The 14,513-nt window shown below is 41.8% G+C and overlaps 1 long non-coding RNA gene across 1 annotated transcript; it reads right to left on the reverse strand.

Annotated features, from left to right (window-relative positions):
* Window positions 1-323: 323 nt before the first annotated feature.
* LOC135917108 (uncharacterized) lies at window positions 324-8,223 on the reverse strand. Its single transcript, XR_010569185.2, has 3 exons — window positions 8,095-8,223; window positions 6,452-6,588; window positions 324-1,396 (listed from the first exon to the last, which is right to left on the reverse strand). It is a non-coding gene; the product is annotated as an uncharacterized lncRNA (long non-coding RNA).
* Between the last annotated feature and the right edge of the window lie 6,290 nt (window positions 8,224-14,513).

Below are 14,513 nucleotides of genomic sequence, written 5' to 3' on the forward strand. Positions count from 1 at the left end.
CACTATTTCCTGAAATATATGTATGCTCCATTTACTGCCAGTGACCTGCTTATACCCAATAATTTAGTTTATTTTTCACCATGTGCTTGCATAGAATATTCCACAGGCATTGTAAGTTAAGCTACCAGAATAACAATCAGCTAGTCTAAGGTTATGTAATTGAACAATATCATTGTATAATTTGTGACGAAATGGCAGAAGTATTTATTTCATTAAAGAGAAATGGTTACATAATAATGTTTGCACATTTTAAGTGTAAGAATGAAAATAAGGAGTAAAACCATACCAATACAAAGACATAAGCACCGAAAAATGGCACAGGCTTGCTCAATTAAATTTTAAGCAGAACAGTTTTTTAATTAACCTGATTACGAACTATTACATGTTTTCATTCGAAAAGCACTGCATCTTATTATAAAGCACAAAAATAACCGGTGACATAAGTAATAACAAGTCTGAGTCTGTCTTTAACACAAGGATAGAAAGTTGGGCGAGTTGGTACAGTAACATGATCTTGGATTGTAGCGCGAAGTGACACGGACACAGACTAGAAGCAGAGAGGATGAGCGCTAACTCTCAACTAAATGTTTATTGAAACGAAGAACATATATATATAGGTGACTGCAAAAAACCGCAGCACATCTAAATGAATATTCAATACATAGTAGTAACATGACGACGACAAACAAAAGCCATCAGCCAACTGCGTGGCAAATCTGAGTGCAAGCTATTCTCTTATCAAGTATACCTGTAGGCATTGCGACCAATGTGCTCCGAAGATGTATGAGGCATTAGTCATTGCAGAGTTGTAAGGACATGACAATCCTAGGTTGATTATGTTCTTGAGGCTTTTTCCTCACTTTCCATCTTTTGAATCGTGTATACTTTACTCATGAAAACAAAAATGCTACAACTGGCGTGTGATAATCTTTGCGTCTTATTTCCTAGCAGCTCACTGAAACGAGCAATGATGACAAATTCAAATGCCGTTACCTTATTAGACATTCAAATTTCTTAAACACAAACAAAACCAGATAGGCATTAGAGTGAGCATCACTTAAATACATTACACTGGTTTAAAGTTATTGCACCACTTTGTGCCAGGTAAAAATGTTAGAAACATCAAAAATGTTAAGATTCTACGGCCAACCATGAAAACTAAATAAAAAAATAATTAAGCTTTCTTAAACGGGTACAGGAGCTTTACAACTGGCCGTCTTGGTGATGGACACGCAGATAGATGAGCAGCCATTCCACTGAGACGAGAATGTTGAGGGCTTCGCATGGAAGTCTGCGAGACACTGCAGAGTAGTTCTTGGTCCAGATGAAGGAGGTTGCTTGCATACACATCTGGGCCACCATACTTAATGCATGGTGTTACCGGAACCTTTTCCCCCTGCATTGTGGTAAAAAAGCATGGTTACGTTTATACGGTATTCAATATGCAAAAAAACGAAGTGAGGCATGCAGACAGGACACTAGAGTAGAGAAGTGAACATGAACACGAAAAACATGAAAAATTTCGTTAAATTGTTTTATTAGATAAAATTTTTATACTATGTGTCATTCATTATGAGGGTTCATAACTGCAACATATTTAATATATAAGCAGGTAGAATTATCAGCTTGGTCAGTTTGTACAAGCTCGTCTGAGGCAAGAAATCGAGTTTCACAAACACAACCTAAACATTCTTGATTGAAAAAGGAACACCTCAGATGACATGCACTCCTGTGAGTGGGAATTGCACAGTTCAAGAAAAACAAATTAAAACTCACAGACCGAAAGCGAAATAATTGATAGGTTTTAGTAGCACAAGGGCATCTTTGGCCAATGAGCGCCAAGTCTATACTGCAAAAGATAACCTTAGTGCATCTTTACAAAGCAAATATATAAAGATGACTAATGCCTCTCTGCACTGCAGTTGCTTTGCTCTAGCGTGAAGTCATTTTAATGCATGCACACGTACATACACACGCTACACCCAAGTGTAACAGCTGCAGAATTAAAATTAGGCAGCAACAAAGTCGCAACCTTTAACCATTGATCCCAAGCTGTACTAGTGACTGGAGGTAGTACCAATATCGCCAATGACGAGTCGCACTCTTTCTGCCCGATGTTACGCTGCTCTTATTGTCAAAGATGAGTTACAGTCGGCATTGAGGGAAAGCTGCCCTCAAGGGCAGCTCTTATTTTTGTGTTATTTCTAACCAGAGACCAATGAAGTAGTATATTTTTAGAATGAGAATGACACCGAAAAATTGAGTACGTAAAAAATTTGGTACATTCTTCCGGAATTAACTTGGGGGTTAACGGCTAAAGAGGCAATCCAGAAACTAGAACAAGTTTTGACGTGTTTGCTACCAGTCAATGCTAGAAAATATGTTGGCATTCTGTAGTTTTGTCCAACAATTCAAAAGGGATTCTTAATAACTGAGGAAATAAATGGAAAAGTATCATGAAGTATATTTCGTGAATGTAATGCAGAATCAACCAACTTCTGTTACTATATAATCTCCACTTGATTAACCTGCACTTTCTGAACTAGTTCAGGAGGTGCTGCATTTCACTACTCATTCCACCAGTTCAACGTGGCAGCAACTGCATGTTGTGATTTGTTTTACTTAGTGCAGGCTTTGTACAGGGCGAGTTCACAGCATTCCCTGCACTTGGCCAAAAGGTAGTGCATGTTTACGCAGCAGGTGTGGTGCCACTTCTACACGAGTGAGGTGGAGAAATAAGAGTTTCATACAATAATTACTAGAGGAAACTCTGACGTTAGGGTCCACAGGAGATGAAACAAGAACGGCTGTACCAGCATGGAAATTATGGGAAGTACATGGATTTGCCTAAACTTCGTCTGTTTGGCTTCAAACGGCTTTGTGACTTTGTAAACTAGTCATTTTCAACAATAAACTGTGTAATAAATAAATAAACATTAAAATCGTCCGACGACAGGATTCAAACACAGGAACTCTAGAACAGAAGTCTGATATTGAAACCATTAAGCCACGGAGGCATGTAACGACAAGCGAGTGCAACGCCATGATAAATTTATCGCGGGCATACCAGTGCGTAGAGACGCTTGGCGCCTTTCGATTTGGCCACGTGGACAAGCTCAATCGTTGCAATTAATATCAATTGTGCGTGTTGGCGCCGTCTTCTGCACTTCGAAGAGTACAGACTGCGCTGAAATTTACGACAATAAGATTTATATAGCGTATAATATACGAAGCCAAAAGAACGTCTGAATTCACAAGCACGAATATCAGACAAATTCATGTGCTTCCCATCATTCCCATGGTGGTACGACTCCAGCACCAGAGTTCCCTCTAGTAATTACTGTAAGAAACTATGGCAGAAACAGGAGTAATAAACTAAGCTTTGCTGTCCTATAAATCTTACTGCCCATTAATTCCAAGTTTTAGTGCAGTCACATGTCTAGTAGGCAATTGTGGTATTTTTCATAAACATTGCAAAGCCAACTGTGATGAATGTTCACTATGGTAAATTGTTTATGATCGAGTAGCATAGACTACCGAAGAAGTCTCTGGAAGGCAAGTTAAGTAATTTTCTTATTGGCAGCCTTTACACAGCATTCGAGCATATGACACATGCACCTCAGATATGCAGATAATATTTCCTTGACTCAGCAAGAAGCGATGCTTCATGTTCCACGAGGCTACTTCTATCAAAGCAGTATTGGAGCTCTCTAAAAACAATGCCAATGCAGATGATCCAAATATTTTTCAGGGGCAACCATTATGCCTGAAATCATGCTAGATTAGTTTTTTTAAACACATGCTCAGACCATGTTAGAAGTGCTTCATAAAATCCTCCTATTTATTAGACTAGTCATATATCTGTACACAAACGCTACTAATTAGGTCCCATGCTATATCATCACCTTATCAAAAACTTCACTTAGTAATACACATGCTGTGATAAGTTTTGAGACCACATTGAGATACTGAACAAGGTGAATTCATTATTTTTAAAATGAAGCTCCTGTTCTTCCAAACGAGAAGAAAGGATACTGAGGGTCAAAATTTTTCTGAATCACAGCTGGAACATGCCAGGGAAGGCACGTGGAAACTTATTTGTAATTTTCTATTTAAATGTAGAAATGATAAAGGGAAATGAAAATGGTCAAAAAAAAAACAACCAGGCATGGGGGGAGAACGAACCTACAGCCTTTGCATTAGGCATGCGATGCACTAACCACTGTGCCACCGAGGCAGCATTCAACCGTCCACAATGGCCCCTCAGATTGTCGACGCTCGAACACGGCCGTAGTACCACAGTGGTTAGTATATCACATGCGTAATGTGAAGGTTATGGGTCCGTTCCCCACCCACAGGTGGATATCTTTTAATTCACTTTCACTTACCTAGAATTTATCATTTCTATACTTCATATAAAAAAACTTAAAACATGTTCCTGTATGCTTTCCTTGGCCTCATTATCTGCTGGCTTCTTCCAGTTCTGTTACTTCCAACACTTATAAATATTCTAATCTGGTAAGTAAACAGTTTTGCATGATGCTGGAATGCATTATAAAACATTATTGCAGGGCCGTGTTATGTAGAATGCCTTACATTGCCCAGGCAAGGTGTATTAATGTCAATCTGAAAAAAAAAACGTACTCTAAGCTGAAATGCTGAGTACTGCTGTGTGCAAGAGGGTTTAACGAAAACAACTTGTTCAGAAATAAAGCCACCAAACAACGAGGAAATATGAAAACTAGATGAAAATTTGTGCAGTTGCATGTTAAAAATTTAGCACAGCAACATATGAAGATATAATGAAGGAAGCGCGAAGATGGTTTATTTTGGACACACGAGGCAATATACTTGAAAGATGCATATGAGCTTACACGTGGAGAAATATTGTTTATGTATCAGCAGAACTACGAACAGGCCTAGAGCACACTGATACAAGGTGTCGAGCATGTAAATCTTATCATGCCCTTAAGTCAAAGAAACATGGCTGTTTCTGATGATTCGCTAGACATGGCTGGCTCACACAACTTAGCCACTTCTATATATGCCTTGTAATTACCAGGTTGTCTGTATGACATGTGCAAGCTTTAAATATGTACAAGTGCCACATAGCTGGACAGCACCAAGGTAATGTCGTTTGCCATGGTTTTGAGGAAGTGAAACCAATTCTTGCATTTTTTCTAATTAGGTAATTAGTTATTAACAATTATTTAACTGCTCAAATATTTTATTCAAAGCAAAAGTGTCAGTGCGAAAATTGTAGAGCATTCTGAAAAATTCCCAATCCAGCTTTCTACTGCTCAGTAGGTGCAACAAATTTTTTTTTTTCAAGCTTGAAAGAAGCCAGTGAACACATGCAAGAAGTGCCGTGCAACTAACCGCTCCTGCACCTGAACACCATTTGGCTCCTCCTTTCGTGCTTGAAAAAAACTTTTTGAAAAGAATATTTTAGAAATTGATTAATTATTATTGAATATGTTTTAGGCAAAATGCATGAAATAGTGTGACTGCCACTTCCATTTTCGGCGACATGAATTGACTCCATCCAAATCCAGCTATACATGGTGCGTGTTTTGAGCTGGTTCTGTAATTTAGGCTAGTTTTGACTAATTGAAGCTTCGCACCCTAATAATGGAGTCAGCCTAAAAAGAAATTGGTACATAAACGGTCGCTGTCAGTACTCCATACTCCTCTAACTTAGTTCAAAGTGCTTGTGAGCCAAGAAGTTGGTAGTTCTAAGCGGTATTTCTCATTTTGACCTGGTGTTATAGCCCACTTACTATGATGCCATGCTGCTCAGTCATGCTGGTCCCAGCTTCAATCTAGGCCATGGCAGCTGCCCTCCAATGAGGGTAAAATGCAATAACGCTTATGCACTTAGATTCAGGTGTATATTAAAGAATCCAGGTTCCCAAAACTTTAGGTTTTGTAATGTAAAAGCCCATAATTTAATTTTAAAATTTAAAGGTGCTTTATTAGGAGCAGGGGCATCATTTTGAGCTTTTACTGCACTGCCATGGCACCAAGAAGCTCCAAGTAAATAAAAACAATTTCTTAGACAATGTACATATCTTGCAAACATTTCCAAACACTTCTCTGCATGCACTTCTGTTGCTGTTATATTTAGATCCGTATGCCAAGGCGGGTTATGATGTTAGAACATGTTTCAAACTTTTTTTTTACCGCTTTAAAGTTGGTTATTTTACATCTCACTGTGTGTCGAACGCACATTTCAGTGCATCAATTTCTTCAGAAAGCGCACTCCTCTTTATTTATTTGTGCATGTAAAAAGGGTTCAGAAGAACTGCTTTCTGAAGGTCTGTATAACAAGCGAAAAACAATTCTATATAGGCTGCACAAAGAGAAAGGATCGGTTTGTAAATATGTTATTTAATTCTTAAAAAAAGAGGCAGCTGTCAGTATTCTGTTCCAAAGTAAAAATTGCCCCTACCTGGCTCTGCTTCATTTTCCGATGTTGATGGTCCATTCGGGGGCACTCAACTGATAGGCTGCACTTTGGCGATGTCGGGTGTGCTGTCACCAGGCCCAAGGTCGATCGACATCCTCACCAAAAGTCGAGTCCAAACGCTATAAAAGAAATATCTCATCATTTTGCTATCAGTTTTGTCATCTTGCGTGTTTCACACACGGCCGTCAGTGAAATATTTCGTCACTTTGATACTGAAAGAAATTCAAGCATTTTCTGGCAGCCAAGCTGATGATGATGATGCGTGGCGTTTTATGGCGCAAGGGCCAGGTTTGACCAAAGAGCGCCATGACAAGTGGTAATGTTCACGATGTATTATGGAAGATGTGACTTGGCTGTGAACTGGCCTAAAAATTGTTGCTGTAAAGTGCGTAAAATCTACGTGCTATAAAATTATGGTGGTGACAAATGACGAATACTATGAACATTAAAATCCATTGTGGAAGAATGATGCAAAATAGAAAATATATAGGATGGTAAAATTACTTGGAGCACTGCTGCCTCGCCAGAGGCCTTGAAACACAAGGACCTAGAGGCATGTGCTATACAAAAGAGCTATCACAGCGGCGTCCTCTAAGAGAGGGCGGCAGCCAAGCTGAATACACAGTAAATGGAGAAAATTAAAGAGCAAACGCAGTTGTCACGTTAGATTGATCAAGTACAGCAGAAATGGAAAATAAATCAGTGATACTGTGTCTGTTGGCGTTGAATGCAAGAAACGTAAAAACAGGAACTTGCAGCCACGCCACTTTGAATTTCCCGCGTTTGCTACACCTCACAAGTTTGGCATCGTTCGGTACTCGGGGATAGTAACCGCTTAAAATCAAGACGAACGAGCGTCGGCATAAATTAACAGGATAATTAACCGGGCAATATTGGCGCATAAAACAACTCACGTAGCGAAGCTACTGTAAATTACCCGATGACGCATCTGCGGGCGGTGCGGTTCGGGCGAATAATTCGAAAAGGAATGAGAGTTTCACTTGTTTCACGCCTACTAAGCTAAGACAGAATTTGAGTTTCTTACCAAACTATACTGGATATTTACGCTCCGAATAAAACGCTGAAAATTTTGTTACGTCACATTGCATACGTATGAGTGAGGAAATTGCTTTTATTGTGTTCTGCCCAGAAGGCATGTAGCAGCAACCACTCTCATGCAACAAAAGCATGAAAGTGGTACTCATATGACACCGAAAACAAACATATACAGCGCCAACGTTACGCCCCTTGGAGTTGGAACTAAGCACGATCAAGCCAGTTAGTTTTCTAGCTTTCATAACGCCATGAACACGACCAAACATCGAGCGAAAATACTCTCTGCTCTCGAAAATTAATACCGCTTCCATTTATATACCTATCGCTGCCACAAGCAAAAGTCAGTGGGCTAGCTGTCCACAAGCCGCAGATTAGACTGACAGCAACATATCACGGTAACGTAAAACAATTTCCACGCTGACTCAGAAGCCGCGGTGTGCTCTAAGTGCCAAAGTTCTCGTTTGCCGCTCGATATTCACACCATCATGACGGGCACTGCATCTTTCACATGAAATACTGCACGCTTTGCTCCGGAGCTCAATAGGAGGGCGAAAAGCATTTGCACGTACCTGAAATCCGCATGCCGGAAACCCGTCGACGCTTCCGAGAACGGGGCGCACAGCCATACACTCGTACGGCGGCTTGACTTGGACGTGAGGCACTTCTATCAAACATTTCACATGCGACATGTTTCACACCGATTGCGCGAGCACCAGAAAATGACGCAGGCCGCATTACGACGCCGAGCAGACGTGCAGCCACCGATGAGCTGTGTGCGCGGATTGCAGAGAACAAAACCATACAAAACGTTAGGCGCGAGAAGATGGCGGCTGTCGTTGCGGAGACAAAGCGGACGAAGCAATGAAGCGCGAGTGAATGTTGCCAACTGTTGCTTCCGCGTTATGCCGGCGGTGGTGGCTTTAGTGGCGTGTGTTGCGGTTGTCTAATTTTTTTTATTTCTTTTCCCCAATCAGTATAGCTAAGATCTGTTCTTTGTTTTAATTTTTAGCTTTGTCGTTTGGCATTATCTTTGTCTTTTTATGCTATTAAGCGGCCAATTATGGCCTCTCAGGTTCGCGCGCGCCAGCTTCGCGCGCAAATCTCAGAGGCCACTTGTTAGACAAGACAACTCGTTAGCAAATGCCGTTATTGTCGTTGTTGACGTTTCATCATCTTTTCTTCAACTGAGATAGAAAGGTAGTGTCCCTTTTCCCGGGGTTGGGAGGGGGGCGATCAAGACGGCATCGCTCAGCGGGGGGCGGGGGAGTAGATTGGTGATGGTTCTTATCGCCAAATTCGCGAACCCTGCGATATTTTTTTATAACGGAAGCATTTCTATACTTCCCCAACAAGAAAAACCATCCGCCCGTCAGTCCGTAACGCACGATATCTTTCAAAATAGAGCCCGCAGCAGTGAGTGAATTCACCTTCGTGCTAGCTCTCGCTTCAACGCGACCGAAGCGGCGAGAACACTGCGCTCACGAAGCTTTCAGCTTTTGCCGCACTATGCGCTTTTCGCAGATCACTTTCATGATAGGTGAACGCGCGTCTGTTTTCAAAGCGAAGTAAACGGTGAGAACACAGCGCGTGAAGTTTTCAGCAGTGGGCACACTCTGTCCACAATGCAGTTCGCTTTCAAGATACGGTTCGCGCGGCCGTGCCACAAGCAGCCGCCGCCGGAGAACGGTTGAGAATGGTTCTTCGCGGACGAGGAGGGCTAAAGAGCGATAACGGCTCAAAACGAACGGAACGTCACAAGCGCGCCTGGCCCCGCCACCTGCAGTACTTCGCTTGCGCCGCCGACCAGAGCAGCTCGTGTCGCCGCAGCGCTGTCGCTTATACTTGTCGGATCAAGTCTCATAACATTGATGACGACATGGAGTGCGTGTCCATGAGGAAGAGTCACAATGCTTACGCACACTTAGACAAATCCGAGAGGAGTTCCTGTGTGATTTTTTTTTACCGGAAATGTACAGTCAGCGGTAGGACCAAGAGTTCACAATGCCTGTAAGAGGGGTGCCAAGCTTTTTTTTTTTTGTGAGAGTCTTGCCCAGCTCCCAAAGATCTGCTCAAGCTAAGACTTGCTGATGACTGTATGTGTTTTTTTTATTGTTGCATGCCCTCGAACCGCCACAAATCCTGCAGTGTAATGGCATTAGAGCAGTATTCACGTCCAAAGGGAAATGCAGCCGGTAATTGGGCTGCCTAAGGTTTGCTGCCCGGCGGCAGCTGCCCTCCCGTCCCCCGTTTCCGTTGACAAGTTAGGGAGGGGGGGGGGGGGTCTAGAGCAATCTTACACCCCCCTGCGCACAGTGGCGTAACCAGAAATTTTTTTCGTGTGAGGGGGGGAGGGGGTCCTAATTGACCGTGGAGGGCAAAGGAGCGGGGCCATTACCATAGCAGCGAAAATTTTACTGTTAGTGAGCGTTACAAGTGCCCGGCGTGCCCCACTTGGCTACGCCGCTACTAGCCTCCCCCCCCTCCGCAATAGACGCAAATCGAGCTATCAGAACGTGCATGACAAGCATGCATGACATAATATGAAATGTCGAAAAAAATGAAATGGATGTCGTCACATCATCATCATCATCATCATCATCAGCTTATCTTGACATCCATCGCAGGACGAAAGCTTCTCCAGTGATCTCCAATACCCCTGTCTTGTGCTAACTGGTTCCACGTGTCTTCAAGTTTCCCGATTCCATCACGTCCACATTATTCTCTGCCGTCCTCGGCTGTGCTTCCCTTCCCTTAGCACCCATTCTGCAACTCCAATAGACCAGCAGTTCTCTCCCTTACGCATTGCAATGTCTGCCCAGCACGACTTCTTCCTCTTAATGTCAACCAGAATATCAGCTATCCCCGTTTGCTCTCTAATACACATCGCTGTCTTCTAGTCTATTATCATCATGCCTAATAATTTTAATTCCATCGCTCGTTGCGCGGTCCTCAACGTCTTCCCAAGCTTCTTTGGTAACTTCCAAGTTTCGGCCCCATACGTTAGTAACGGTAGAAAGCAATGGTTAGCAGTAAGCTCCCTGGTAATGATTTAGTAAAGCCTGCCGTAAGCTCTCCAGCTAATGTTTTATTTTTGTTAAATTCCTTGATCAGAGGCCCCTGCGAGTAATTACCCTCAATAAACGTATTTCTGCGCAGGTTCTAGAGGCTGACTGCCGGCCATGACATTCGTTCTCTCGCCAGGCTGCGGAACATTACTTTTCTCTTCTGCATACTAACTCTCAATCAGACTTACACTTTCTTCGACAAGTTCCTCAAACGTTTATTGCAAATAGGCTGCAGCGTTGCTGAGTATGCCAATGTCATATACAAACCGTAAGTTGGTGAGCTATTTACCGTTAGCCTTCACTCCTAACCATTCCCAGTCTAACTGGTTGCACACCTTTAAGTATTCAGTGATAGCATTGTAAATATTTTGCCATTGATCATATGAAGCCTTTTGCAGATATCTGGCTATGCAAAGTCTGCGCGTTAGTGTCATCCGTTCAATATGAACATTCGTGGGAAACTTCATTTTTGACCACTGTTCGGAGCCAGTGCGCTGCTGCCTAGGTGCCCCGATCTAATCATTCCAGCTACCTGATTCAAGCGCAGGTAGCGCGCGTTCCATGTATAGCCAATATCAACGCCTTAACTGGCAATGTTCATTTATCATATACTGTAAGCTTGTTCACTTACGCCCTTATAATTAGGGTGTAAATTAGAAAGACTGGGGTGTTCCAAGGGTGTTTTCTTGTTGAACGCCCTTTTCCGTTAAGAAAGGGTGTTTCAAGGGTGTTTACAAGGGTGAAAAGATGAATACACCCGCATTACACCCATAAGGGTGTGAAAATTTTTAGAGTGTAGCGCCAGCTTTTGGAGGTTTTTATTCTCTTCTTCATTATGAGAGTGACAAAGCAGGTGACAACTCTAATTGAAAGGAAATGCCAGCGTGAGTACGTTGAGTTAATGATACACATGCGATTTGGTCATGGCTATCAAACGGAACAATAAATGGTGATTCCATGATAATCACTAAGCCCTTGCCGTGAGGCTTCGGTCGCTAACGAATACGATTCACTATTCTACAGCGATATCCGCATCCTCCAATCAAACACTTTGTCATCGATACCACTAAAACACTCATGAATAACATTTAATTGCATTTTACACCTAACTGATATGGCCGAGTCACTAGTGAGCAGAAGTGAAATACAATGTGCAGCTCGGGGTTCTCGGTGTTTTATGCAACATAACGTCATATATATCCAATGAAATGCGATGAAACGATTGACTCACTATGCCTACTATAAACTCGTACGCTTAAATCACTCGTGAATATTATTCACCTATTTTACTATCACTGAGGCAGCTTTCACTCGTGAGTGCCGTCAGTAATATCAATCAAGCTGTAGCAAGATGAGCACTTTTGTATTACCACTGTTATCTGATACCGCAAAGTATTTAGGGATCACTAGTGATGCACTCATTGTGATATTCTACAACTTTCATACAGAATAGCGTCATAGATATCGAATTAAATGCCATCCAGACGGCAAATCAATCATTATAACTTAATAACTATAGGAGATACTAAAATTCATCCACTATAGTGATGAAAAATCACTTTGTGTAGTGTGATGGTCACAGCCGTCATTCATGCACGCCGTCAATAGTATAAATGAAAGTGTCAATAAATGAGAGTTTTAATTAGTAAACATTGCTAACTGACATCACAGAGCTATTCTTGACCCCTAACGATAAGCTCTGTTTGGTGTTCTTGCACTTTTACGCTGTATAGCGTCATGCATGTCAAATAATAAGTAATTCGAACGATGATTCAAGATTAATAAACTGGAGATGCTAAGAATTATTCACTGGTAATCACGAATCACTTTGTTTGGTGTGACAGCGGTAGCCACCATTCATTCATTTAGCCACAGGTATGACTGTTTCCCTTATTACTTTCCTCTGAGAGTGCTTATGTGATCGAATTACTGGTGGTCAATGGTGACTTCGTTCACTTCAATTTTCTCGACTACTCACAGATCAAAGCTTCATGGATATAAAAGGAAAGGTTGCTCAAAAGGTGATTACGTTATGACAATTACGAATTGAGAAGTTTGAGCGAGTAGTAAATATCAATAATTTTTTACAATTATAGCGTTTACTTGTGCGCGCTGCACTTGAGTAATGTTTCAATAAACCGGCAATAATTTGAACAATATAAAGAACATCAGCGGGTCATTAGCAATAAATACTGATTTTGCACAGTTCGGTGTGGTGGGGTATTGCAATCCTTTACTGTAAGGGTACCTCATGAAAAGTCGTTAGCAGGGTAATTAGATTATCGTGTGTAGGATCTCATATGATTTAGTCCCTGGAGAAGACAGAGTGCATCAAATTTCACGTACGTCACACATATGTAAAGTGCGGTAATACGTTTTGAAGTGAACGCGATGGTAGCTTTGAGGCGTACAGAATGTTTTCGTAGGTCTAATACGTTCCGAGAAAGGCGACCCATTTGACGGTTTGCTGTTCCAACAACTTTCTTGAAAGGGACAATGGAGTGAAAGAGTAAAAATGGCGAAAACAAAGGACGAAACGCCCAACAGGTCTGGTGTGGACACATAATTGCTCATGATACAAGGGGTGACAACGGCTTTCGAATAATAATAAAAAAAATTATCATGCCTCTTGAAAAACAAGCACCCCTGTGCACACTACAATTTGTGTTTTGTTTTCCTTCACTTAAAGAGGACCGTACTATTAACAGGGTAAATAATAAATGCCGAGAACGGTTGCATTTATTTTGCTTCGACGCGTTTTTGCGTACTATATTCCTTTCAGGGAGAGCTTAATATGTAAATAAGGCCTTGCCTATCGTCATCTCTCTGTCATTACTTGTGGACATTATACAGGTCCATGGTAGTGGATGCTCTCTTCTTGCCAATATTCCTGTACAATTCTGTTTACTGTGTGAGGGCGCTGGAAGCGCGCTTGTGAAGCAAAGGCCAGGCGTTGCTGAGCCTCATCAATGGCTGACAAGAGTGGCGAATCTTGAACTGCAGGAAAGGTTACTCTCGCGACCGCCATGAGCCTGCCACTTCGGTGTTACGACTTTAAGACGCCGTTGGAATGGCCACAATGAATTTTTCCATTTGACTATCACAGTTTCACTTCAGGTCTTTGCCATATGCTGCTGGCTAGGCAAAAGTAAGAACATCCCTAAATACTGTGGGCTCGCAAGAAGTCAGGCGTGTTTGGACAAGCTAGGCTTCCGAGCATCAAAGTGCTGTGATGTAGAGCAAAAGTCAATTTCAATTTGATACCCGTGACATTACGCTCTAAGTTCGAAAACAAAGAACTGAGCTTGTCACTAGTGATCACTAATCACTATTCACTATCAGGTAGCAATTGTAGCAGAACAAATGCTCACTGATCGTAAATGATCATAATTGGATCGTTGTTTAAAAGAGTTTTCATTTGACATGCATGACGCTATGCATGCAGCATAAAAGTACAAGAACACCGAACAGAACTTATCGCTAGTGATCATTAATGGCTCTGTGATGTCAATTAGCAATGCTGACTGATTAAAACTGTCATTTATTGACACTTTCATTTATACCATTAACAGTGAGCATGAATGATAGCTGTGACCATCGCACTACGCAAAGTGATTCTTCATCACTATAGCGAATCAATCTTAGTATATCCTATGGTTATTAAATTATAGTTATTGAATCGCCGTCTGAATGACATTTCAGTTGATATCTATGACGCTATTCTGCATGAAAGTTGGAGAACGTAGCAGTGAGCGCATCACTAGTGATCACTAAAACTTCTAGTCTGACCAACGAGTACATCACAATTATTACCGACTCCCAGGCAGCTTGCCGTAGCTACGCGAGAGGTCGAATATCTTCAATCACCCACCGACTCCTCAAACAGGCCTTCGCATTCCCGGACGTTGAGATAGTGTGGACTC

The sequence above is a fragment of the Dermacentor albipictus genome, chromosome 1, assembly GCF_038994185.2.
Source record: "Dermacentor albipictus isolate Rhodes 1998 colony chromosome 1, USDA_Dalb.pri_finalv2, whole genome shotgun sequence".
Taxonomy (NCBI): domain Eukaryota; kingdom Metazoa; phylum Arthropoda; class Arachnida; order Ixodida; family Ixodidae; genus Dermacentor; species Dermacentor albipictus.